This window comes from Vulpes vulpes, chromosome 1 (genome assembly GCF_048418805.1).
Source record: "Vulpes vulpes isolate BD-2025 chromosome 1, VulVul3, whole genome shotgun sequence".
NCBI lineage: Eukaryota > Metazoa > Chordata > Mammalia > Carnivora > Canidae > Vulpes > Vulpes vulpes.
Genome location: NC_132780.1, coordinates 36,367,004 through 36,391,107, shown reverse-complemented (window position 1 = coordinate 36,391,107; position 24,104 = coordinate 36,367,004). Strand labels below are relative to the sequence as shown.

Genomic DNA, 24,104 nt, shown 5'->3' with positions numbered 1-24,104 from the left:
GGTTGAACATCTGCCTTGGGCTTAGGTCCTGATCCCAGAGTCCTGGAATGGAGCCCTGCATGGGGCTCTCTGCTCAGTGGGGAGTCTGCATCTCCCTCTCCCTCTGCCCCTCCCTCCAGCTTGTGCACTCTCTCTTTCTTGGTCTCTCTCGCTTGCTATCTCTCTCTCTCAAATAATTAAGTAAAATCTTAAAAAAAAAAAAACGCAGATGAACAGACTGTAAATAATGCCTAAATATACATGTGAAGACAGCTCCTTGCCCTAGAGAAAGGCTCTGCTCTGTGACCAAATGGATTGTTGATTTCTCAGTGAGGACAACGTAGGACAAAGAGGTGAAAAGGAAGAGAAAAAAATGCCAGAAGCCCTAGATCCATGCACTGCAGTCCCCAAGTCGGGCCTGCCCTCCCCAGATCAATTCCAATCGTGGAAAGTGGAAAATTGCCCACCAAACCACATCAACAGGAACTATGATCAGAAGAGTTTTCTATTCTGGGCTACCTCCCTCATTCTATTATTTTCCTAGGCCCCCAGGCACCACACAAGTGTGCTTCTCGGAATGCGGAATGCCGGGCCCCAGAAGGCTGCAGGTGACATGGTTTCAGTGATAAATATGAAAAATGACACTTACTATAACTCATCCTTGACTATGCCCAAGGCACATTAGCATACTTAATACTTTAAGAAAACTCCCTTATTGGAAATCCTTATTTCAACAAACACTTTTGCAGCATCCCTGCTGTTGCTGATTCCTAGGAACACGCAGTAGGAAACGCCGTCCAACAGCAAAGTCTTTGGTGGCCACTCCACCCTCCTCCCTGCCCCTGTGCCAACATCTGGAACTAGAGCTGTTCAGACTCCGAAACACTTGGCGACTGAAAGAAAACTTCTCTGGGCTTTCAGATTCACTGCCTGCAAATGGGGGAGAAGAGCATGGCCTGTTTGTCAGTTGGCTTTCATCACTGAAGTGGTCAATAAGTAGACAGTACTTTTAATAACAGGGACATGCCTGCATGGCATTGGGAAGATCAGAACAGACACACACACACACACACACACACACAGGCATAAGGTAGAGAGAAATTATCAGCGTTAAAGAGAAAATGACAGTCAACGTCCTTGAAAAGGAAAATAAAATTGCAATTGATGAAGATGAAAACACAGTATGCTGGCTGGGTGAAGGCCCGTAACTCGGCTGGCATGTTTTCCAGCAAGCTAATACTCCCCCCACCACCTCCCCCCCAGCTCCTTGGAATTCCAGCTTGTAAATATATTTATAGCTGCTCAGATACAATATGCCGGATGCTAAAAAAAAAAAAAAAATCCACTTAGTCATTGTTCCTGGTGAACCAGTTTTGCAAGAGTTAACCTAATCCTTTGCACAAAGCTGAGTTTTCCAAAAGCTTGAGCAAGGAGGAGCCAGCCCTGTGCTTTGCCTAAAGGTTAGCTGATTTCCATCAGGCCGGTACAGAGACTAAGATATGATTTACTTGCAGGGCGAACTGTTTTTGATCTAACTAGGATTGGAGGCAATACACGGTGTCCTGGCCCAAACCTGCGCTAATTGACACCTCTCCCATTTATGCAATCACACTGAGAGCCCTGAGAGCTTCTGGCTTCTTGTCCCTTTGCTCCCCCCCTCCCGTTGGGCCCAAGCCCAACAACCTGCTGAAGTGCCAGTTTCCAAAGCAGTTGTGCAACTTTTCATATCGACTGCCTGAGTGATTAAAGAATTTGAAAGCAATTCATCTAAAAGGGACTCCCCTTGAGAGTAAGCCGCCTGAGGTTGGGAATGAAGGTGGCTCTGCAATTTCTAAGAGGAGGCCCAGGGGGCAGAGATGTTACTGGAAAAGGAGCAATCAGAGGCCATACCAGGGGCCTGGGGTGGAAATGTTAGTGGCATAATAAACACAATATTTATCCTTAGATGACGTCCTAGGGGAAAATTACAAAGATTTTTTTTTTCTGAGAATAATTTTGATAAGACTGAGAAAAATCCCAACCACCCATATTACAGATTCAGACGGCAAGGCTGCTGAGCAGAGCATGTTCCAGGAGGTAGCAACTGGAGGAGCAAGAGCCTGGCCGAGCCTATCAGACAATCTTTGATGCCTGATGCCGGAGAGGAAAACAGAGACTGATTCATCTTGACACCCTGGCTCTTAGCAGAGTCATCAGCGCAGCCCAGAGATCTACGTATCTGTGAGTGCAAAGGGGCACCGAGCATTGCAAGGAGGGAGGGGAGAGTTCTAGAAGCCAGGAAGGACGGGAAAGAAGCAAGAACCTAAGGAAGAGGGGCCAGAGACAGAGGTGGGAGAGGACAGAGGGGAAGGAGAGAGATGAGAGAGGAAGGATGACACATTTGGCACGCGAGCTGAGATTATTCAAGATATTTACGGGGCTTCTCAGAGTTTAAGTGTATTTTTACCCTCTTGGCCAAACACTGTAGTTGTCAGAGCGTAATACAATCACAGTTCTTGCCCTGGGAAACTCGACTTCTTTTTTCCTGGTTTTAAGATGCTTTCTAGAAGCGATTTAATGCAGCCTGCTTTGCCGTCTTAATGCAGATTCTGCCGCAGGGCTCAAGTGGTGCCCTCCCTTTGGGCGCAAAGGAAATCTGCCTTCCTTTCGCAGGCTTCACCATCGAAAACGTTTCCTCGGGTACCTTCCCCTCACGAGTTATTTCCGTGCTGCCAAACTCTGGTTTGGTTGATGGGAAGATACGTGTGAGTCCAGTTTTAATCGCCCCCGCCCCCTTGCCTGACTCAGAGATACCAATCAGAAACGAATGTTTTACAGCTCTGTCATTTCCACTCTGGAGAAGAAAAATGTCACAAGTCCCGGGTTGTGAAGTCACAGGACAGGCCAGAGAGAGACCAGAGCAAGGACAAGGGCCACCCTGAAGGCTGCTGTGACCCCCACACCCTTCTAATATAAGGCTCCTTTGTTTCAGCGAGTGCTGCCTTCTGGGCAGGAATGGGCCAATAAAAGGCAAACCATCTGTGCATGTGCTGCTCTCAGATGTCCACAAAAATCCCCATAGTTGTTACCTTCTGGGAAGCTCAGAATATTGTCATTGTTCCCAATCCTTGTTCCAAAAATTTGCAAATCTAAGAGCCTGGTATTGAGTTTTTAAACCTCATCTACTATGGTGGAATAATAATGTAAGCGAGACGATACGCGTGAAGCCATCGTGTGAGTGTGTTATTATTTATCTCCTTCTGAGTAGAGAGGTGGAGGTGAAAGGGAGGTCAGGGTGGGGCCTGGGAGGGAGAGCCTGGTCAGAGGAAGGACATGAGCCTCAAGGCAGTTGGCAGTGGCTCTTTTCACCACATCCAAGTCCAGCCACTAAAATCACTCCACAAGGCCACGGGGCCACTGTGCTAAGTTGGCGGGACCAAGCAGCACTGGTCCTGTCTTTCTAGGAGTCTGAGCTGTAGAGTGGAGACAGGTAAGTGAGCAGTTTCAATGAGTGAGTAATCCCAGCAATGGAAGGTGAACAATCATGGAAGAGTTCATCTTCCCTATGAATGTGACTGGGCTAAGTAATTCCCAGGCAGATGGTAAAACGTTATTTCTGGGTGTTCCGTGAAGATGTTTCTGGAAAAGATAAGCATTTGCACTGGTAGATTGAGTAAAGAAGACTGGCCTTTCTAGTGCAGCTTGGCACTATGCTACCTGTGGAGGGGCCTCCGTAGAGCAAAAATTTGTAGGGAGCAGGGTAAATTTGCTCTCTCTGAGCTGAAATATCCAACTTCTGCCCTCCAACCTCAGCTTCCTTGGTTCTTGGCCCTTCAGACTCTGACTGAATTACACCACTGGCTTTCTTGGTTCACTTCTTGGCCTCCATCATTGCATGAGCCAATTCCTACAATAAATCTTTTATTTATCAACTTTGTCCACTGGTTCTATTTCTTCAAGAAAACCCTGACCAGCACATAGAGAGATATGGGAGTATATGTATGAACTCTAGAAGTGGTGAGTGGTCAGAGGAAGTGACTTCTGAAGGAAGGTTTACCTTTGGTGTTCCTCACACTTCTCATCACCTCTCCAGAGCAAGAATGGTAGGGAAAGTGACAAGGAAATAAACATTATCCACTTTGAATTCACTTGGCATGGTGTCCAGTACAGGCTACCTATGGTTGGCAGGTGACCTTTTACAATCCACCTGTGAGTGGGTAAGTTTTCCAGTCGAGTTTCCCAAGTGATTCTTTTTTATTGGAGGAAAGAGTGATACTAAAGTTTCTTGTTAAAGGAAACATTGCTTGAAAATGGGTTATCAACTCTATCTGGGTTGATTGTGGCTAAGGAAAATTTTCAGCTGGAAAGCAGTCCAAAGGACCACAGCCTCTGCAGCGGGAGCCGTCTCTGTAACAAGGCTCAGATAATTGCTCCGTATCTCTGTTACCACCATAGCACTTTTGAGCCAAAGGTCAGTCGGGATGGCTATTCATGCTGAAGCACTCAGCAGCTTGGGCACCCATTGAATGAACATCTCTCAACACACTTTCCTATCTATTTTCCTTAACCATCTGTACTGGAGGAGACCCTGCTCACAGCTCTCCCTGTTCTCTAACCGGTCCCCAATCTGTCATTTCAAAATTGCTTTGTTTCCAAGGAACACCCATATGAGGCACAGAGCATGACTATGGCTTAATCAAAACAGAAAAAAAAAGAGAGAGAGAGAGAGATAAAAAGATAGAAGGTCTGAAAAAGTAAGCATTGGACATAAATACCACTAAAATGTTGCAGAAACAGAAATCCTAATTAAAGGGAGTTGAAAGAGTGATTTCTTTTTTTCTGAGAAATATTTAGGATCATTGTAAACCATACAAAAGAGTAAAAGACCAGCCACCTTGGGAAACTATTACCTGCTTCCTTAATGGCTTAAAGTGAGTGAGGTATGTTCTCTTCCAAGGTCTACACACAGGCTTTAGCAATAGTGTCCCCTTGGTCCTTTGATCTGTGTCCCTGTGGTGGGTAGAAATGCTGGTACAGCATGCCAATGTCATCATGTACTATGAGGCCATTCGTGGGTGGTAGATTTTGAGGTTGTGCATTCATTCCACCTCCTCTTATTCTAAAATCCCTATTTACAGAAGGACACACTGCCCATCTACCTACATCACCCTTCTTTATCCTGAATAGGCTTCATTCTCTGCAATTTATATTTAAACAGATGTGACATTTAAAATTCTGGGTATAAGGGTTTAAAGGTGGAACAGGTGTCCTGAAAGTGAAGTATCTGAGAGAAAGAACAGTTCGATGGGCTATGACTAGACACAAATAAAGTGGGTAAAAATTATGAACAGAAAATTCGTGAGAGGAAATCCAAAATGCTAATAAACCTGTGGAAAAAATGTTCAATATTACTAGTTATCAAGGGAAATATCTACTTAAGCAATAATGAGACACTACAATAGTCTGGGTTCTCCAGAGAAACAGAACCAACAGAAATATGTAGATAGACATAGGTATAAAATAATTGGCTTATGCAGCTGTGGAAACCAAGAAGTCCCAAGTGCGATAGTCATCAGGTTAGAGACCCAAAAAAAGCTACTGGTCAGTTCTAGTCTGAGTCACAAAGCCTGAGAACCAGGAAAGCCAATTATGTAACTTCTAGCCCAAGTCCTATTGTGAAGGCAAGAGAAGACCTATGTCCCCATTGGAAGATAATCAAGCATGGAGAGAGGATTCTCCTTCATTCTCTCTTCAACAAATTGGATGAGGTCCACCCCCACTGGGAGAAGCAATTTATTATCAATTCAAATACTAATATCACCCAGAAACACTTTCACAGACACATTCAATATAACATTTAACCAAATATCTGGGCACCCTGTGGCCCAGTCCAGTTGACACATAAAAATAACCATCACAGATACTATTTCATAACCCCTAATTTTTCAGCTAAAAAAAAAAAAAAAAAAAAAAAAAGCTTTGCCAAAAAATGAAAGGAATTAGAAGAATACACACATTTCTTGTGGGAATATGAGATAGTATTACCTGTTTGGAAAGCCATTTGCCAATCTCTAGTATAGCTGAATGTGGGCATATCCCATAGTCCCACTTTTATGAAAGACTTTCATATTTATACAAGGCCAGATGTTCAAGGATACATTTTATAGCATTATTGATAATACTAAGAAATGTGGGGTTGTGTATCATAGAGTAGATTAAAAAAAAAGTAAACTTAATTTACACAAAGCAATGTGATAAATCTCAAAAATATGTTACATTTAAAGAAAACTGAAAAATGATGCATATAGTATGATACCATGAATGTAAACATTTAATGAAAGTAATAGACTAATAGAAAATATCACTAAATATATTTTTCTGGATAGATACATATGTAGAGAGTTATTTTCAAAAACAAACATGCATAAGGCTGATTGACACCAACTTCAGGATAGTGCAAACCTCTGGAATACAGAAAAGAAGACAGAAAGAACGTGGGTGGGGGTGGGAGGGAGAGAGAAGTGATAGCAATTGGGTGATTTGGCTGGAACTGTAATTTTACTTACAAAAAAAAGGAGATTTGGCAGCTTGCTGATTTCTCTTAAATCTAAGAGCTGAGTATATAGGTGTTATGTTATTTTTCTCTACTTGTATGAACATTTGAAATTTTCCAAATTAAAAATAGAGTAAATGAATTAAAAAGCAGTATTGTAGTAAGGTCCCATAAAATATAATGAGTGATTAAATAAAAGGATACAGGAGTGCCTGGGTGGCTCAGTCGGTTAAGCATCTGCCTTCAGCTCAGGTCATGATCCCAGGGTCCTGGGATCGAGTCCCCCATTGGGCTTCCTGCTCAGCAGGCAGCTTGCTTCTCCCTCTCCCTCTGCCTTCTGCTCCTCCTGCTTGTGCTCTCTCTCTCTCTCTGTTAAATAAAAACAAACAAACAAACAAATAAATAAAAACATAAAAAGATATACACTAAAACAATCTGGCAGACTGTAGATCAAACTATTAGTACTAGTTATCTCTGGAAGACTGGAAGACGTATTTAGGAGTATACTCTCCTTTCTAAATTTTTGTTTTGTTTGAACTTTTGCCATGATTTTGGATTACCTACACATGAGAACAACCAGCCAACATGTTGAAAAGGGTTAGAGAAGATAAAGATGTACAGAGATTTACATTTAGGCCCTTACTAAAAAAAAAAAAAAAAAAAAAAAAATCACCCCTTGGACCCCCACCCCTTGGTGTCATTTTTCCAAGAGTAGGCCAGAGGAAAGAAGGAATGCGTTTATATTCTTAGAAGCCAATAACTAGCTAAACCCCAATTTTGCAATTATGCAACACCAGCTGCCATTTCTGAACATTCACAAAGAGCTAAAAAAAGGGCTCATTATGTTCTTCTGAAATCTGCTCCTCATCCTGTATTCTCTGTATGGATGAATGTTGCCACTAGGCTCACCCAGTCCAATCAATTCTACCACCTTCGTAACTTCTGTGCCCCATCCCCCACTCTTGTCTCAATGCCCCCACTTTAGTCCAAATCATCTCACTGATAGTCTTTCTCTCCTGCCTTAGGGCTTAACTCTTGGAATTCATGCAGCAAACAGGACTCAGGTCAATCAACCTTTTATTTGATCCTAGAAATCCCTTCCTCAATTAGTTACTTCCACAAAATGTGCCCATGTTTCTGTTTCTCATTACTGACAAGATAAGATGCCAACTCTTCAGCGCTGCTTCAAAGTTCTCACGCCCTTTATGGGCTGCTCCCGCTTACCTCCGGGCTGACCGCTTTCCAGGCACACCTCAGCCTCTGATATCTCTGCTGTTACCTGTGGCTTCCTGGACCTCACTCCGCGGTGTCTTCAAAGGCTCTATGGTTTTGCTTCCTCGGCCTGTAATGCCCCGCCCTCTCCACCTAAGCAGCAGGACATCTATACCTGTAAGCTCGGAGCAGCCCACACACATGCGTGCACTCACCTGGCAACTTGGTTCCAGCGCTTAGCTCTTTTCACTGCCCCCTCCCACTCTTGTTTTATGGATTTAATAATTCTCCAATTATCTCTGGGTATATTGAATAGAAGCTGTTGGTTTTAATTATTTATTTATTTCTAGTTCATGTCTGTGTTTCTCAAATTACTTCCATTTTCACAAGGATCCATCCGTTTTTCTAGAAAAACCTTATCATGTTGCTGGTCTCCCAAACACGTCCGATGATTCTACATCCCACTGTTCAGTTTACCTTTCATTTAAAAAAAAAAAATGTTTTAGAATCTTATTTGCTGATAATGTCCCTTCCTTTCTCTTTGCTGTAGAGGTTTACTTAATTTTGTACATCTACACCTTTATTTCAGGTGTGGGGAAACACAATTCATGTCTATAAATGTCTGGTCCACCACCTTGGGTCAGAAAACCAGCCAACAATTCTAGAATCCACTCAGTCAACAGACCTTTCCTAATAATGAAAAATAAGCAAACATAAATTCCTCAAGACCCAAAATATTTAAGAATATAAGTCAACCGTATTGTAGTTAAGCAATAATTATTTATAATAAAAACATAAATAATTATTTATAATAACTCTGAAGCTTGCAGTGTAAGCTTTTTTGAGGAAAAGGCTACACTCACATCTTTGAAGCACAGTGCCTAACACAGTGCTTGACCAATAGCAGGGTTCCACAAATAGTTGTTGAATGAAAACAGCATTAATAGACGTTCTAGAAACTATCCTCTTCTTTCTTTTGTTGTGGACATATCTATATTAGAATATTGTTCTAATCTAGCTTCCATTTTAGCTGGGAGGTGGAGAAATTAAATCAAAACAACAATACAAGAAGCATGTTTGGAGTAGAAATTCCTACTTCTCTTGTGTTAAGGAATTTATTTTCTCAATAGGTGAAGCTTTGTGACTGAGCATAGGGCAGAAGGGAGAACATTGAAGAGGGAAATTCAGTTTGTGGATTTAAGAAGAAGTGGAGGAATAAGCCGTAAATTTGAGAAAAAGAGCTGCCACAAAAATCCAACCCATTTTTACCTGGGATATCCTGAGCATTTCTGCTTTTCCACCAAAAATTCCTAAAGAAATAATAATCAATGGGAACCCCATACCCTCTCCTTCCCCTCCCATACTTCTACCTTCTTGTAGGTTTTTAACCCCAAACTCAATAGTTACAGTCCACAAATATGGAAATTTGCCCAAAGTGTACATTTAATGTATGTAATAACACTAAATCTAGGACAAGGATGTCCAGGAGATTACAATCACATTCCAGACCCCCAGAATAAAGCCTTGATTAATGAGCAAAGTTTCAAGAGGCATAACTGTTTATTTGAAACAAACCGTGAGTATATAGTATCTTCACTATCTTTAGCTAGAGAGCTCTTTTCTGGGTGGTGTGAAATAGCCACGTATTCCTTCCACAGAGGGAAGAAGAACTAGACTAAAATACTAGCAGCAGGTCAGAGAGAAGTGGATGGAATCCATTTGAAAGATATGTCTGTGGCAGAATCAACAAAAGCAGGGAAAGGAACCTAAAGCCAGGGATGCCTGGGTGGCTCAGTGGTTGAGCATCTGCCTTCATCTCAGGTGGTGATGCTGGGGTCCTGGGATTGAGTCCTGCATCCGGCTCCCCACAGGGAGCGTGCTTCTGCCTTTGTCTGTGTCTCTGCCTCTCTCTGTGTGTCTATCAGGAATAAAAAAAAAAAAAAAACTAAAGCTGCATGCTAAATAAGCTTCTTTTTCAGAGTTCAAGGGCTGCCAAATGGTCAGCTATTCACAGTGGGGTCTCCTTGTAGGCTCTTCCTGTTTATAACCTGTTTCTCCTTCACTCCTCTCATGGTTGAGTCTCCCCTCTCCACCCCAAAGATTGGTTTCTCATCTTCCCTTCTTGCCTCCCCAATTCTACTCATATCTCAAAGCAAAGTGGCTCCTTATGGAGCTTGAGACTGTCCATAGATAAGACTTCTCAGGGACTTCGGAAGAATTAAGTGCAGATGAGGGAGTGACAAGGGATTTTCCAGGCAACTGGTCTCTTTTAAGACCTTACCTCCAATGGAAGTCAGTCTGGTCTCTTGATTTATCCTACAGATGATCCATCAGTCACTATCAAAATAATTGCATAGGGGTACATGGACACACAAAGGGTTCAAATGCCCACACACAGCTCCAAAGAACAATATTAGTTCTCAACGAGAGACATTCTAAAATGACAAAGTAAGAGTGCAGCATTCTCCTAACTACCTCACAGTGAGTCACCTCTCTTCTACAGGAGTCAGTGTTTTATTCCCTCCCAGCTTTTGAGTTGAACTTCTTTTGTTTAGGCAGCAATAAGAGGACCCATTGCCAAACTTAGATAGCGCACCTCTCCATGGTCACTATTCAAAGCTTTGAGATTTCTTGTCCTAAAGACTTTATGAAACTCTTCCTCAAAGTTTCCTCATCAATCAGTAATAGGTGGGGTGCCTGGGCGGCTCAGTAGGTTGAGCCTCCAATTCCTTTTTTTTTTTAAGTTTTTATTTATTTATTCACGAGAGACACAGAGAGAGGCAGAGACACAGGCAGAGGGAGAAACAGGCTTCATGCAGGGAGCCTGACGTGGGACTCGATCCCCGGTCTCCAGAATCACGCCCTGGGCTGAAGCGCTAAACCGCTGAGCCCCCCGGGGCTGCCTGAGCCTCCAACACTTAATTTCAGCTCAGGTCATGATCTCAGGGTCATGAGATCAGCCCCACATCAGGCACAGCGGTCATCCGGGAATCTGCTTGAGGTTTTCCTTCTCCCTCTGCCCCTCCCCCAACTCTCTCTCTCTCTCTCTCTCTCTCTGAAAACAAGTAAATAAATATTTTTTAAAAAATAAAACAGGGCAGCCTGAGTAGCTCAGCGGTTTAGCTGAAGGCACTGCCTTCAGCCCAGGGCATGATCCTGGAGACCCGGGATCGAATCCCGCATCCGGCTCCCTGCATGGAGCCTGCTTCTCCCTCTGCCTGTGTCTCTGCCTCTCTCTCTCTGTGTCTCTCATGAATAAATAAATAAATAAAATCTTAAAAAATAATAATAAAATAAAAAATAAAATAAATGACAGGTAATGTGGGTTAGTTTATTTTTCATAATCAAATTATATCGAGCACAAATATATATGTAAAAGTAGCTGATATGCGGTGAGGGTTCAAAAAAACCTTGTATTTCTTTTTTTATTAAAGTCAGAAATCATCTAATGCAACCATTAATGTTTGCAAATGAAGATGCTAAAGCACAGAGAGGGGTAAGATTTTTCCAGTCTCACAAAGTGGCAGAGTCAGAAGTAGGTGCCAAGCCTCCTGATTCTTGCTCACCGTTCTTTCCATTACACCTTCTGTAGTGAAACTAAAGTATGTGTTCAGGGAGTTGGAAGCCTTTTACTGTAGAATCTGTGCCCCAAGGACACGTCTCCACTCCCCGCAATGTCGAGGCTAATGCCAGTTATGTGCAGTGTCCATGTGGTTTTTGCCTTGGATGGAAAAGTTTTTTTCCAGCACCACCTATCCTATTATTGTGTTTTGAAAGGGTAATCTGTCAGGTACATCAAACATTAAAAGCAGCGGGAACGTTCTGAGGTTGTAGTGTGTGTGTATTTTTCTCACCGATTAAATCTTCACTCCTCAGCTATCAGGCAGACGGGAGGAAAAACTGTTCCCCTCCTCCCCTAAAAGGAGAAAAGCTTTTAAAACATTTGGCAGAATCCACTATTCAGAGTGGAAAAATAAAATTTTCAGGCAACATCAGATGAGAAAGGCAAAAGAACACATGTGCTCAGGATAAAGTTTGTTTTCTCTTGGGCTAAAATATTGCTGCTTCATGATTCTAAGCTATTATCATTAGAGCCAGATTGTAGCCAACAATTTTATCAACATAATTTAATGCTTTCCCTAGGTTACCATAATCAGGAAAATATAGTGGAAGTTTTCAGCCGATCTCATCAAATCACAAAATAACTGACATTGGTGAAAATGCGATTTTTCTAAATGGCAGAGAAAAGGATTGATAGGCAAGACTCAAATTTTCTTCTTCACCTGCTGCTGATATGTGCGACTGGAGTTATCACCAGCACTTTTGATACGACCACCTAAGCAGCTGTCATCAAGGAGGGCCTGGGCTCATGGATGCCCTGCTAGCATCTCAAACTTAATACATTCAAATTAAAATCCAGTACTTTCTCCCCTCCCTCAATTTATGCTCCTTCTAGTATTCCCAATCTTAGCAAGAGCATCAGCAATCCCTGAAGACATCAACTCCTTCTTTCCCATCTCTTATCTTCCTCCCATCCCAAAGAGTCTCATAAGTCCATTTTTTTAAAGCCCTGAAATGCCACCATGGAATCCACTGCCACCATGTTAATGCTGACTTTCCTTGTCTCTTGATCTATTGGCACTCAGGTTTGATGAATCGGTCCCTTGGAGCCTGTTCTTATCAAAGTCTAATCTATATTTCTTATGACACCCAAATTGCTACTGTAGAATATAAAACTAATGATGGTCTAAAACTTTCTGTGGCTCCTTGTTGTCTAATAAGGACAATTTTTCATCTAGTCTAAAAGAATGTTTTCAATCCACCCAATCCATTTCCCAACCTCCTTTCCTCAGCAACCACCACCATGACCATGCAGTGGAAGCTTTGACCACGCCCAAAGTATTCACTGTTCTTTTTTTTCACTTGAAGCTTTGACCATCCCCAAAGTATTCATTGTTCTCTCTGTCTTTTTTTTATGCTGTACTGTCTGCTCATAAGTGCTACATTTGAACCTCCATTGTTGACCTGGTAACTTTCTTCTTAACCTAAAGGACTCAAATTCCACATCTCTGTCAAGTTTTGATAATCCCCAAAGACCTAGTTGAGTCTTTCTTTATATTTCCATACCACGGTTAATAAACTGTGGTAAATAATAAACAATAATAAACAAAATTATTTTGTCAATTATCCTGTTATATTATAATTATTTTTTTAGTAGGGAATTCTCTGATGGGTTAGTTTTTATCCTCCTTGTATACCCATGTCCTAATACAATGTCTGACGCAGTAAAATTCAAACGTTTGTGAATCAAACTCATTATCTAGCCCTTCTCAGGTGATGATAAATGGGACTGATTTTCATGTATAATCTTATGTAAATTTCCAGTTTTGAGAAAAATAGGCTGTTTCTCAAGGGATATACTGTGGCGCAAAGGTGTATTGCTAAATATATAAAATGTAAATTACATAAAATTATGTAAATTATGTAAGAGCATGGTTTCTGTGTATCCATTAGGTAGCAAGTTGAGTGGATCATATATCTGAACATGAGATAGAATAAACTTGGTGTATACAAGAGCTTTAAAAGTATACTATAATGTAAAGCCAGTGAACGCCAAAATGCTCTTTTTTAAATTAGAACCTGCAAGATCTTTGCCTTGCTGTGTAAAAGAGGGGTATCGTCAAAGCAGCCAGTTCATCTTAGCCAAAGAGTCCATGTTCAAGGGCAATCAAGCATATAAAATGGCAGCTATAGGTGTCCTATAGCAGTCTGAGATATTGTTAGACCATATAGATGTTATAATTATTGATTAGCTTGTTTGGGGCCTTTCACCATCTCCAAGCTTGCGGTCAAAACATCCTGTATTTGAAAGCATGCCTAAAAGGTAGAGAAATGATTGATGCAGAATTGTGGATTATCAGTTTGAAATTGGCAGCCGGGGGATTTCAGTCCCAGCTCTGAACTCACTACCTCTGTTAACCTTTTGCCAAGTTGCATTAGGCTTCCTGACCCTCAGATTAGCCAACTCTATGAAGTAGGGCCTACTTCATAAGACTGTGGAAATTAAGCTGAAAACAAGAATCTGGCTTGAAGTAAGGCCCTAGACATGTTACCTGCTGTTACTTGCTGACATCGTTGGTGTATTTCTTTCTTTCTTTTTTTTTTTTTTTTTTTTTTTTTGGTGTATTTATTTCTATGTTCTGTAGAGAGACTGATGTGCTAACTTCGTTTCATCAGCCTTCTCTGCCATTGCTGAGATTTCCTAAATTTATTATTTTTAAGGATTTTTAAATCTCTTTACTTGAAGGGGATAGAGAAAGAGAGCGAGAGTTCATGAGCAGAGAAGAGGGACAAATAGAAAGAAATAGACTCTCTGCTGAGCAGGGAGCCCAACCCAGGGCCGAAGGCAGATGCTTAACCACTTAACTGACTGAGCCATCCAGGTGCCCCCGTGATCTCCTAAATTTAATAGTGTAACTTGCTTAGCTCTGGTTCCTCCACTTCCCTGAAAATCTACCACAACTCAGAGAAAAAGAGCAGAAGGATAAACACAGCTTGAGTGAAAGTTTCCTCTCTCTCCACGAGTTCAAAAACAAAGTCCTGTTTGTCACTATCCTGTATCGATTAGAAATACCTATTTTCTGGGAAAATCAAATCTAAGCATCTCTGGCTAATGGGTATCCCTTCAGAGGACTGATGTGATCAGAAAGATAGAACACGAGATGCCTGAGTGGCTCAGTGGTTGAGCATCTGCCTTTGGCTCAGAGCGTGATCCCAGTCCTGGAATCGAGCCCCACATCAGGCTCCCTGCATGGAGCTTGCTTCTCCCTCTGCCGATATCTCTGCCTCTCTCTGTGTCTCTCATAAATAAATAAATAAAATCTTTATTAAAAAAAAAGATAGATAGAACAATAATTATCCAGTTTGCTTGGATAGTAAAGTGAAGTTTAGTTGAGGAGATGTGGTGAAACTGCAAAACACCATCTGGGGAAGCAGAAAGGAGATAAACACCCAGAGGGGAGAAAATGAAAACAAGTCAATCAAAGATACTCACAAATTGAGAATACCTTAGGGCAAAGGTCAGGCTGACTCAGGAGAATATTAGCTTTTATCTGACCAATGTTAAATTAACATCAATATCAATACCTAGAAATATTTATATACGCATGTGGAATTCCACAATACATCCACGCATTGCTTCCACAATCACCCATGTGTACAATTTGACTCTCGAAAGTAAGTAGTAGTAACCTATGACTCATGACACAATTGTTTTCATCCAATCATCAGAGTTGGACAGTCACATATGGCAGGTATCAACACCTACCTCTTGGGGATATTGTGATAATGAGTTTCAAAAATGTTTTCAGTTGAGGAAAGGGGGAAGCAAATCAGGGGTGGGGTTTCGTGGTTATCAGACACAACTATTATTCCTTTTCCTGTTATCCAAGATACATCAGGCCCACAGCCTCCTAACATACCTAATTATGAATGAATTGATATTCTTCAACCAAATAAAAGCTTTCAGACAATGAGACTCTTCCCTAAATTCAGCCTGAAATCAGCATGTTCCAAAATAAAAAGCCTCCTAAACACATCAAGATCTCGTTTTTGCACCCATTATGAGTGACCTCCTTGTCACATCTGGATACTTCTTACTCCTCACAGCATTTGACATGGTTGGCCACTACACTCTCTCTTTAGCATTATTTAATTAATTTAATTTAATTTAATTTATTATTTTTTAAGATTTTATTTATTTATTTATTTATTTGAGAGAGAGCACAAGAGCACAAATGGGGTAGAGGGGCAGAGGGAAAAACTGACTTCCCACTGAGCAGGGAGCCCAATGCAAGGCTTGATCCCAGGACACCGAGATCATGATCTGAGCCAAAAGCAGATGCTTAACTGACTGACCCACCCAGGTGCCACCTCCCCACCTTTTTTTTAATGTGTTTTTATTTAGATGGCAGGTCTTTGGATGAATGATATTCCTTCATCTCAATTTTCCAAAATTTAACCATTCTTTTTTTGTGGCTACTCTGATATCATATTTTTTTCTTTTAAGTTTTAATTTAAATTCCAGTTAGTTAACATATAGTATACATTAGTTTTAGGTGTAGGATTTACTGATTGATCACTTCCATACAGTACCCAGTGCTCACAACAAGTGTACTCCTTAACCCCCATCACCTCTTCAACCCATCCCCCACCCCTACCCCCTCCCCATATATTTTTCTGGGCTTGGTATCTGCTTTCTAGGTTCTTCCTTATCTGTCCATTTTAGTTTGTTTTCTTAGGCCCCTTCTTTGCTTTCTGGATTCTCTACTTCTGCACAGTAGCACGCATTATTATTACAGTTTCTCATATGAGAAGCACTGGGGGAAGAAAGAGCTCAAAGTAAGACCCGGTCATCACAGAAGGTGTTGTGGAATACATGGTATTTGACTTAGTGGCTTAAGAATGTGGTAAAAGGGGACCATAAAGTTTCTGGTGTGAAATTGAAGTAATGCTTGTGTAAAATTCTCTTGTTCTATTGTCTGTTCCAGCTTGCTCTTCATAAAGGAAATATTTTCCTCTAAAGGAAACTAGTTAGTTTTCATGTTAGTGCCTCAAATCTAAATGAAGTCCATTTTAAAGAGCTATAGAAGAAAAGACGCTTGGCTCATTCCTTACATTAAAATGTGCTCATTTGAATTCAATAAGGTATCACACTGAACAATTCTGTGACTCTTTAGTCCTCTGGCTTTTCAAACAAGAATTCTTGTGATGGGCGAGTAGCTGCTTCCATTTGGAGAGAAAAGTGCACTTTATTCTCCAGTCTTATATTCAAATGAGGGGCTGAAAAAGGAAATGACACAACTTTTCAAAATAAAAGGTTTAACTTTAAACACAATTTCCGAAGTATTAATATTTTAACAGAATTCTTTTGCATCACACACACACACACACACACACACACACAGGGTAAACATTTTAAAAGGAGATTTAGGGGCACCTGGGTGGCTCAATCATTTAAGCATCTGACTCCTGGTCTCAGTTCAGGTCCTGATCTCAGGGTCATGAGATGGAGTCCTGCTTAAGATTCTCTCTGCCTCTGCCCTTCCTGCCCCCACTAGTACACACGCTCTTTCTCTCTCTCTCTGAAAAATTGTTTTAAAATAAAATAAAATAAAATGAGATCTAAATATGTTTCAACAAAAGTGAGAACAGAAGATAAAAGTCATCTCGGGAGGGTGTGGATTTGGATGGATTCCCCAAAGGAGACAGGTGGTGAAGCATTTGGATGACTCTGCAATTTTGTGGAACATTTTTATATTTGCAAAGTGCTTTAAAATAACTCCTCTTGACAAGCATGTAAGCCAGATAACCATTATCATCTCAATTTTTTTCAAAATATGAAACAGAGATCGGTGAAGCAATCTGCCCTCTTCCAAGAGAAAATGGCGTGTGGTAGCAGATTAGAAATCACTGAGCCTGAAATTCTATTTTGCAGTGTGAGCCAGTGCCCAGGATGACCCGTTGGAAGAGTGTGGCTGGGCGGTTGCCAAATCTCAACAGACAAAGCAGCACACAATGTGATAGCTCATCCAGATGATTTAGGTCAGAATCTCCCCACGACCCTGGAATCTCAAAAAAAAAAAAAAAAAAAAAAAAAAGTAACCTGAATGATCGCACTGGCTCAGGACTTTACAGTTAGCTTCCCTGAGGTTGGACCACCAAGACACAAGTGCTGAGCAAGGCAAGGAAGAAGTTTCTCTTGAATTCGATTGGGCTGAGATAAGTCACAAGAGGGATGGGGATGGTGCCGAGAGGGAGGCACTGACTACACAAACAGGTGAGTCAGAAATGTTTCCTGTGTCTTCAGTTAGGACACTTCCCCTCACAGTACAACCATCTTTATTTTACTCTTGGCTGCCTCTAGGGCATGCTGGGGAACATCTGTCCTCTCTCTGAATATAACCTGAAATGTTCTTTAATGTTTGTATTTTAAATAATTTAATACTAACGTTTACTATTCCACACCATATTAAAATCCTTGCTCCCAGGGACCCTTCGGGGTTCTGACATGCTCCACGGGGGCCCAGCTGTGGAGGCCCTCACAGAGGCAGAGGCACGAGCCCAAGTGCTAGGTATTGCTCAACATCAGTGCAAATTAAAGAGAAACAAAGCAGCTTGTTTTGCCTCTTCAGCCTCTCTCGAACCAAAACACAGGAGGACCTGAGCCAGCAGAGCAAAGCCACCGGCAAATGACTCACTGGAAATCTTGAATGTTTGCTAAGTAAGGTCTTCTGCTGCATTCCCAGATCAAAGAGCCTGGGCCCTCCTTCCGCTGCTGCCCGGCCTGACTCACACAGGAGAGGGCTGAAGGCCTGTTGCCCCTGCTGTCTGCCTCAGGAGACTCACCCCCCAGCTCTGGGGAGACACTTGCTTGGTGGTGGGATCCTTTGCTTTTGGGTTCTCAAAATTATTTTTGCATGTTTGTTTGTTTGTTTGTTTAATGGTTATATAATAGGGGCTCCACCTCAAACTTTTGGAAGGGACTGAAGATTTTTTTTTTTTTACAGCAGCTGGAAAGTCTTCACCCGTGATCCTGTTATTGCAACCTGTTAGCACCTCTGTCATTTCTTACACCAAGGTTTCTCATCCTCGGTACTACTGACATTTTGGGTGGTTTCACTCACTGTCGTGTGTTTGCAGAGGCCACCCAGAGCATTGTAGGATATTCAGCAGCACCCCTGGCCTCTCGTGCTAGGTGCCAGTAGCATTCCATTCCCACCTCCAGACACTATCAAGTGTTATTGGAGGTGGGGGGGTCAAAATTGCCCCCATTAAGAACAACTGTTTCAAATGGCATATTTTTGCAAAGCAAGAAGTCTATTTGAGATTTATACAGGGAAACACTTTAGGAAATTCCTTACAGAGAACTCAGTCCATGCTTTTCATTTCACTAGGAGGAAGGCTCAGAGAAGTGACTTGTCCAAAGTCACCTCACCGGATGGGTTAGTGGGTCAGATCCCCTTAGCTTCTGATCTACTTATTTTTCTACTCTTCTCTTTGTGTAACTTTTGTATTCTTCCTTGAGTGTGGTACACAGTCAACACTGGCTTTGTGGCTCTCGAATTCCCACCCAGGGACCATTCCCAGCATGAGGCTTGATTCTTCATGGCTCTTCATACTTGTCCCCGGCAGACAATGACAGGCTGCATTGGTGATGACAGATTCTGTTCTACTTAGGAAACCTAGCTTTCTTAACTTACAGTCCTTCTGCTAAAGAACATGCAAGAAATGCCCAAATGTTCTTGTGTTTCAAAACTTGGTATCCCCCCTCCATTTTTTTTTTTTTTTTTTTTTGTTCCTTGTTAGTTTTCTATCTTCCTAGGGCAATATTCCAGTGATTTAGGGAACATATTCTTCCCTTTGTTCTGACCCATTAATCTAAATATGAGCCCTAAATTTCTCTCCTGGAAAGCCCCTGCTTCCATTCAAATTCAAACCCCCATCGTCTCCCACCTGGACTAAGGGAAAAGTCTCCTTGCTTCTACTCTTGTTCTGCTACAATCCATAATCCATTCTTCACAGATCTTTTTTTTTTTTTTTTATGTAAATCAGACTATGTCACTGCTCTGCTTAAAATCCTCCCATGGCTTTCTCTTACATTTAGAACACAAATTCCATGCCCTGGCCCACAAGGCCTCATGTCTTGCCAGCTCCCCACCCCCTCTGCTCTAACTACACTGGCCTTGTGGTTGTTCTCAGACATTCCAAACGCTGCCCACCTCGGGGGCTCTGTGCTTGCCCTTTCCTCTGCCTGGAATGCTCCTCGCCCATGCTCCTATGACTGCCTCCTTTCCTTATCATTCATGCTTCATCTCCAAAAGTCAATTCTTCAGAGAGGGTTCCACCTAATTAATATCTTCACCCCTGCTTGTACCGTGGTCACTCTGAGCCATATTATCTAGTTTCGTGGCCTTCCTGGAATTTATTGTTATATCTTAATTTGAATAATCCTATTTATTACTACCTCTCTTTTCCCTATTCCCCACCACAATGTGTCAGTCTTCTTCACTACTGGATCCTTATTCCCAAGACCCAACAGAGAGTAGCTAGGTGCTCAATAAATATTTTTGAATAAATGAATGAGTGATAAACCTATAGCACACTTACTTATGCAAATAGAATTGGAGATCCTTGGTATCCTTTTCTAATAACCATTACCCTTCCATTCAAATTCACCCTTCACTTCCTGCCCCATTTTCCTTGTGCTACATAATACAGCAGTCATAGCCAAAGCCCTAAAGTGCTCACTTGGTGACTTCAATTTAATAACCCATGACCTATCTGACTCGAAGTTAGTCACTTAGACTTCATAAAATTTCCCAATGATACAAGATGTCACCAAGAGTCTTGCCTTTTTTTTTTTTTTTAACCTTAGTCATGCATTAATTTACCTGAATAACATCATCTAGCAGTTAGGCCCAAAGCCAAAAGAACCCAGGAAAACATAGTTACTTAGCAAACTTCCCTTATTCACTTGGGATTACTGCTACCATTTCCCACCTCCGGATGTTGTACGAACAAATAAGATATTATCTGTGGAGTATTTTCATCTTAATAAGAAACATTTGTACACATGAAAAGGAAGCTATTGATTTTCTGACTTTCCAATGTGTCATTTAAATGCCTTTTACTAATAATTGTATTAAAAAAGGTCAACTTTTGTGCATTCCTCATAAGTCAAGGGAAATCTAGTTGCTTAAGGCATTTACCCAAGACATTCCAATTGAGAATTCAAGAATGTTTAGGAATAAGAAGCAAATTTCAGGCATTTCTGCATCTTCTACTCTTCGCAGACTTCAACCGTTGTCATAAACCATAGAATATCCAAGAGTAAGGAAGCCTCTTATAAATCACCTGATCTAACCTCTTGACTTAATTTATTTACTTTTTTAGATTTTATTTACATATTTGACAAAGAGAGAGAGCACAAGAGTGGGGGAGCAGCAGGCAGAGGAAGAGGGAAAAGCAGGCTCTGGGCTGAGCAGGGAGCCTGATGATGCGGGGCTCCATCCCAAGACCCTGGGATCAACACCTGAGCCTAAGGCAGACACTTTACAGACTGAGCCACATAGGTGCCCTAACCTCTTTATTTTATAGATGAGAAAGCAAAATCCATAATATTATGTACCAGATTCCTTCAGTCTTTTAAGTGGTCAATGCCAGCCTAATGCCATCTTCCCCTCCTTTCACTCCAGAGATAGTTCTGGGATAGAACCCATTGCTTCTCATGTGTCATTATTTTATTATTGTCCTTTCACTTCCAAAGGTCAGGCTGCAAACCAGGAAGGGGAAGTAAAATGCTAACATTGATATCTCACCAAGAAGAAGCACATAATTTTGTCCTACTATTTCCAGGTTTTGGTCTTTTAGTGAGAAATAACCACTCTAGTTAAAGGTATGCAAATATGCATCTGGAAAGAATTCAGGTCAGCATGGTCAATATTTCCAACCCTTGGCTAACCTGAAACGCTCTCTGGAATGCTCAGCAAGCTGGAACAACACTGGATGCAGAAGTAAGTAGCGGGGGACAAAAATTTAAGGAAAAAAATATGTTAACTTGAAAAGCATTTTTGGCTGGAAAGAGCTGCTTTTAATTATTCAGCAATTGAATGAGCAGTAAGGGAGCATAGCTGAGAAAAAAAAGACAACACCCGGTAAAATGAAACCAGTCACTTCCTTGCACGGGAAAAAAAAAGAAAAAAGAAAAAAGAAAAGAAAGAAAAGAAAAGAAAAGAAAAGAAAAGAAAAGAAAAGAAAAGAAAAGAAAAGAAAAAGAAAAGAAAGAAAGAAAGTAGAAGAAGAAGAAGAAGAAAAAGAAAGAAAGAAAGAAAGAAAGAAAGAAAGAAAGAAAGAAAGAAAGAAGAAAGAAAGAAAGAAACTAGTGCTTATAAAATACCAAGACTTTAAGGAATTAAAAGTCAAGAGTGTGTGTGCTGTGGATCATGAAAAACTATCAAGTTAGGTTATTTCCTACCCTTTTTGAGAATGCAGAGCAGTTGCAAATAAACATTTTTAAAGCACTTCCATTTGTAGAAGTTAAATTCAGTTAACTCCAAAATGGAATTCGTTTCTAGATAGCTGTAGGAATAGACCAGTACTTCAACACACACACACACACACACACACACAACACACAGAGGAAGGATAAATTGAGATGGCTCCATATAGAATTGCTACCATGATTTCCAATCATTATGTGTCTAGGGCTGCAGAAACCCAATTACCCTGTAAGAGAAAATCTAGATGAAAGTAACCAGAGTAGTTGCTATATGTTGAATCAGCTACTTCTCACCTGTTAATACAGAAGAGATAAATTTAAAATAAGCCTTTAAAATGTCAAGCTGGGGGGAAAATGTATCAGCGAAAGGATGGGCAGGCTCTGATAAAATATGAGCACACTATCGTGGTGTAAATTCTACTTTCTCTTCTATTTCATGCTTCATTTTATTCCTTTTCTTTTCTTTTCTTTTTTCTTTTTTTTTTTTTTTCCTTCTAAAATCTAGCAATAGAGAAGACTAGAGAATCCATAGCTGGGCTATTTCATAAATAAATGGTTTTCTTTTGTAATAGCCGACGTTACATGAAATGTTTAACTCTACATTCAGTTTTCTTCATCCTGGGGTAGTCAAAATAGCCAAACAAAACAAAAAAACAATAGCATGGCAACTAATATGTGAATATGCTTTATGTCTTGGAACACTATACTTCTATTTTAAAACATGAAGAATTGAATTCTAAAAAACACATTCTATGCAATGCTAAGAATTATGTGTATATGTGTATATATTTAATACTTAAATTTTTAATTTTTTAAAAAAGATTTTATTTATTTACTCCACAGAGCAAGAGAGAAGGAGGAGTGGCAGGCAGAGGGACAGGGAGTGGCAAGCTCCTGGCTGAACCAGGAACCCATGGGGAGCTCCATCCCAGAACCTGAGCTAAAGGCAGTCACTTAACTGACTGGGCCACCCAGGCACCCCCTTAATACTTAAATTTTAAAATGAATCTTCATCACATATAAAAAGTAGAGAATTGAGTTTTGCTGGCATGAATCTTTTTCTAATATGATACAGAGAACAACTATATATGTCAGAACAGAAATAATCACAATATGCTAGAATCTGGTTGTTATACCTTGGTACAAGCAACATAGCTGGTTATTGGTTGGTTTCACCAACATTAAGGGATTTAGTGTAACCATCACTGTGCCCTTACCAGGCCCAAGCTCAAAGTATTTCCCCTCACCCCCTCTTCAGCTCTTTTGTTGCAGATAACAGCCACATCTTAAGGCACTCAGCACCCACAAGAGAACTTGAGCAGATTGGCTCCAGGACCCGTTGTACTATTATTGTAGCAAACTACTACCAATTAAATGGCTTGATTTAACACAAATTTGTTATCTTACAGTTCTAGAAGTCACAAGTCGGAAGTCAATCTCACTGGGCTAAAATAAATTGTCAACAAGACTGCATTTCTTCTGTAGCCTCCAATTTTTAGAGATCACTTATTGCATTCTTTAGCTCATGACCCCTTCCTCTATATCAATCCAGAAGCAATGTAGCATCTTTGAGCCTCTCTGAGTCTTTAAATTTGACTCTGACCTCCGTTTTGTTTTGCTTTTTTTTTTTTTTTTTTCTTTTAAGATTTTATTTATTTATTTGAGAGAGAAATAGCGAGAGAGAGCACAGGCTGGGTGGGGGTGCAGAGGGAGACGAAGAAGCAAACTCCCTGCCGAGCAGGGAGCCCAATGCAGGGTTGATCCCAGGGTTCCGGGATCATGACCCAAGCCAAAGGCAGACACTCAACCAACTGAGCCACCCAGGCGCCCCGTGACCTCTGTATCACTTCTCCTTCTCTGACTTCCCTGTCTCCCTCTTTCCTCTACAAGGATCCCAGATATTCCAGGGTAATCTCCGTATCTCATCTCAAAATCCTTAATCTAGTCCCATCTGCAAAGTTCCTTTTGCCACTCAACATATTCAAGGTTTCCAGGGATTCTTAAGTGGATATTTTAGCGAGGTCATTATTCTGATACCATGCCCTCCCATTTTTTTTCACTCTCTCCATCCACTTCCTAAAACTAGAACAGCTTTCATTTCAAATCCCCAAATTACAAAAGATCTTGCTTCATCTCTGTGTCTGGATATGGGGGTGCTAACTGCCCTGCATTCCCTGGTGGAATTCAAGTTAATACTCTGCCTTCATTTAAAATGGAACATGTCTGGACTTACTAAAGAGGAGGCAGCACAATTAAATTCTTTAATGAAATATGCTTTCTGATGATCACTTTTGATGGGATCATATGAGTGTTCAACAGAAC

General features: G+C 41.0%; 1 long non-coding RNA gene across 1 annotated transcript in view; it reads left to right on the top strand.

Moving 5' to 3' along the window:
• The first annotated feature begins 1,843 nt into the window (after positions 1–1,843).
• LOC140599473 (uncharacterized) overlaps positions 1,844–24,104 on the top strand; it is a 37,349-nt gene continuing 15,088 nt past the window's right edge. The window contains exon 1 of the long non-coding RNA XR_012002366.1: positions 1,844–2,199. This is a non-coding gene — a long non-coding RNA (uncharacterized lncRNA). The remainder of the gene's footprint in view (positions 2,200–24,104) is intronic.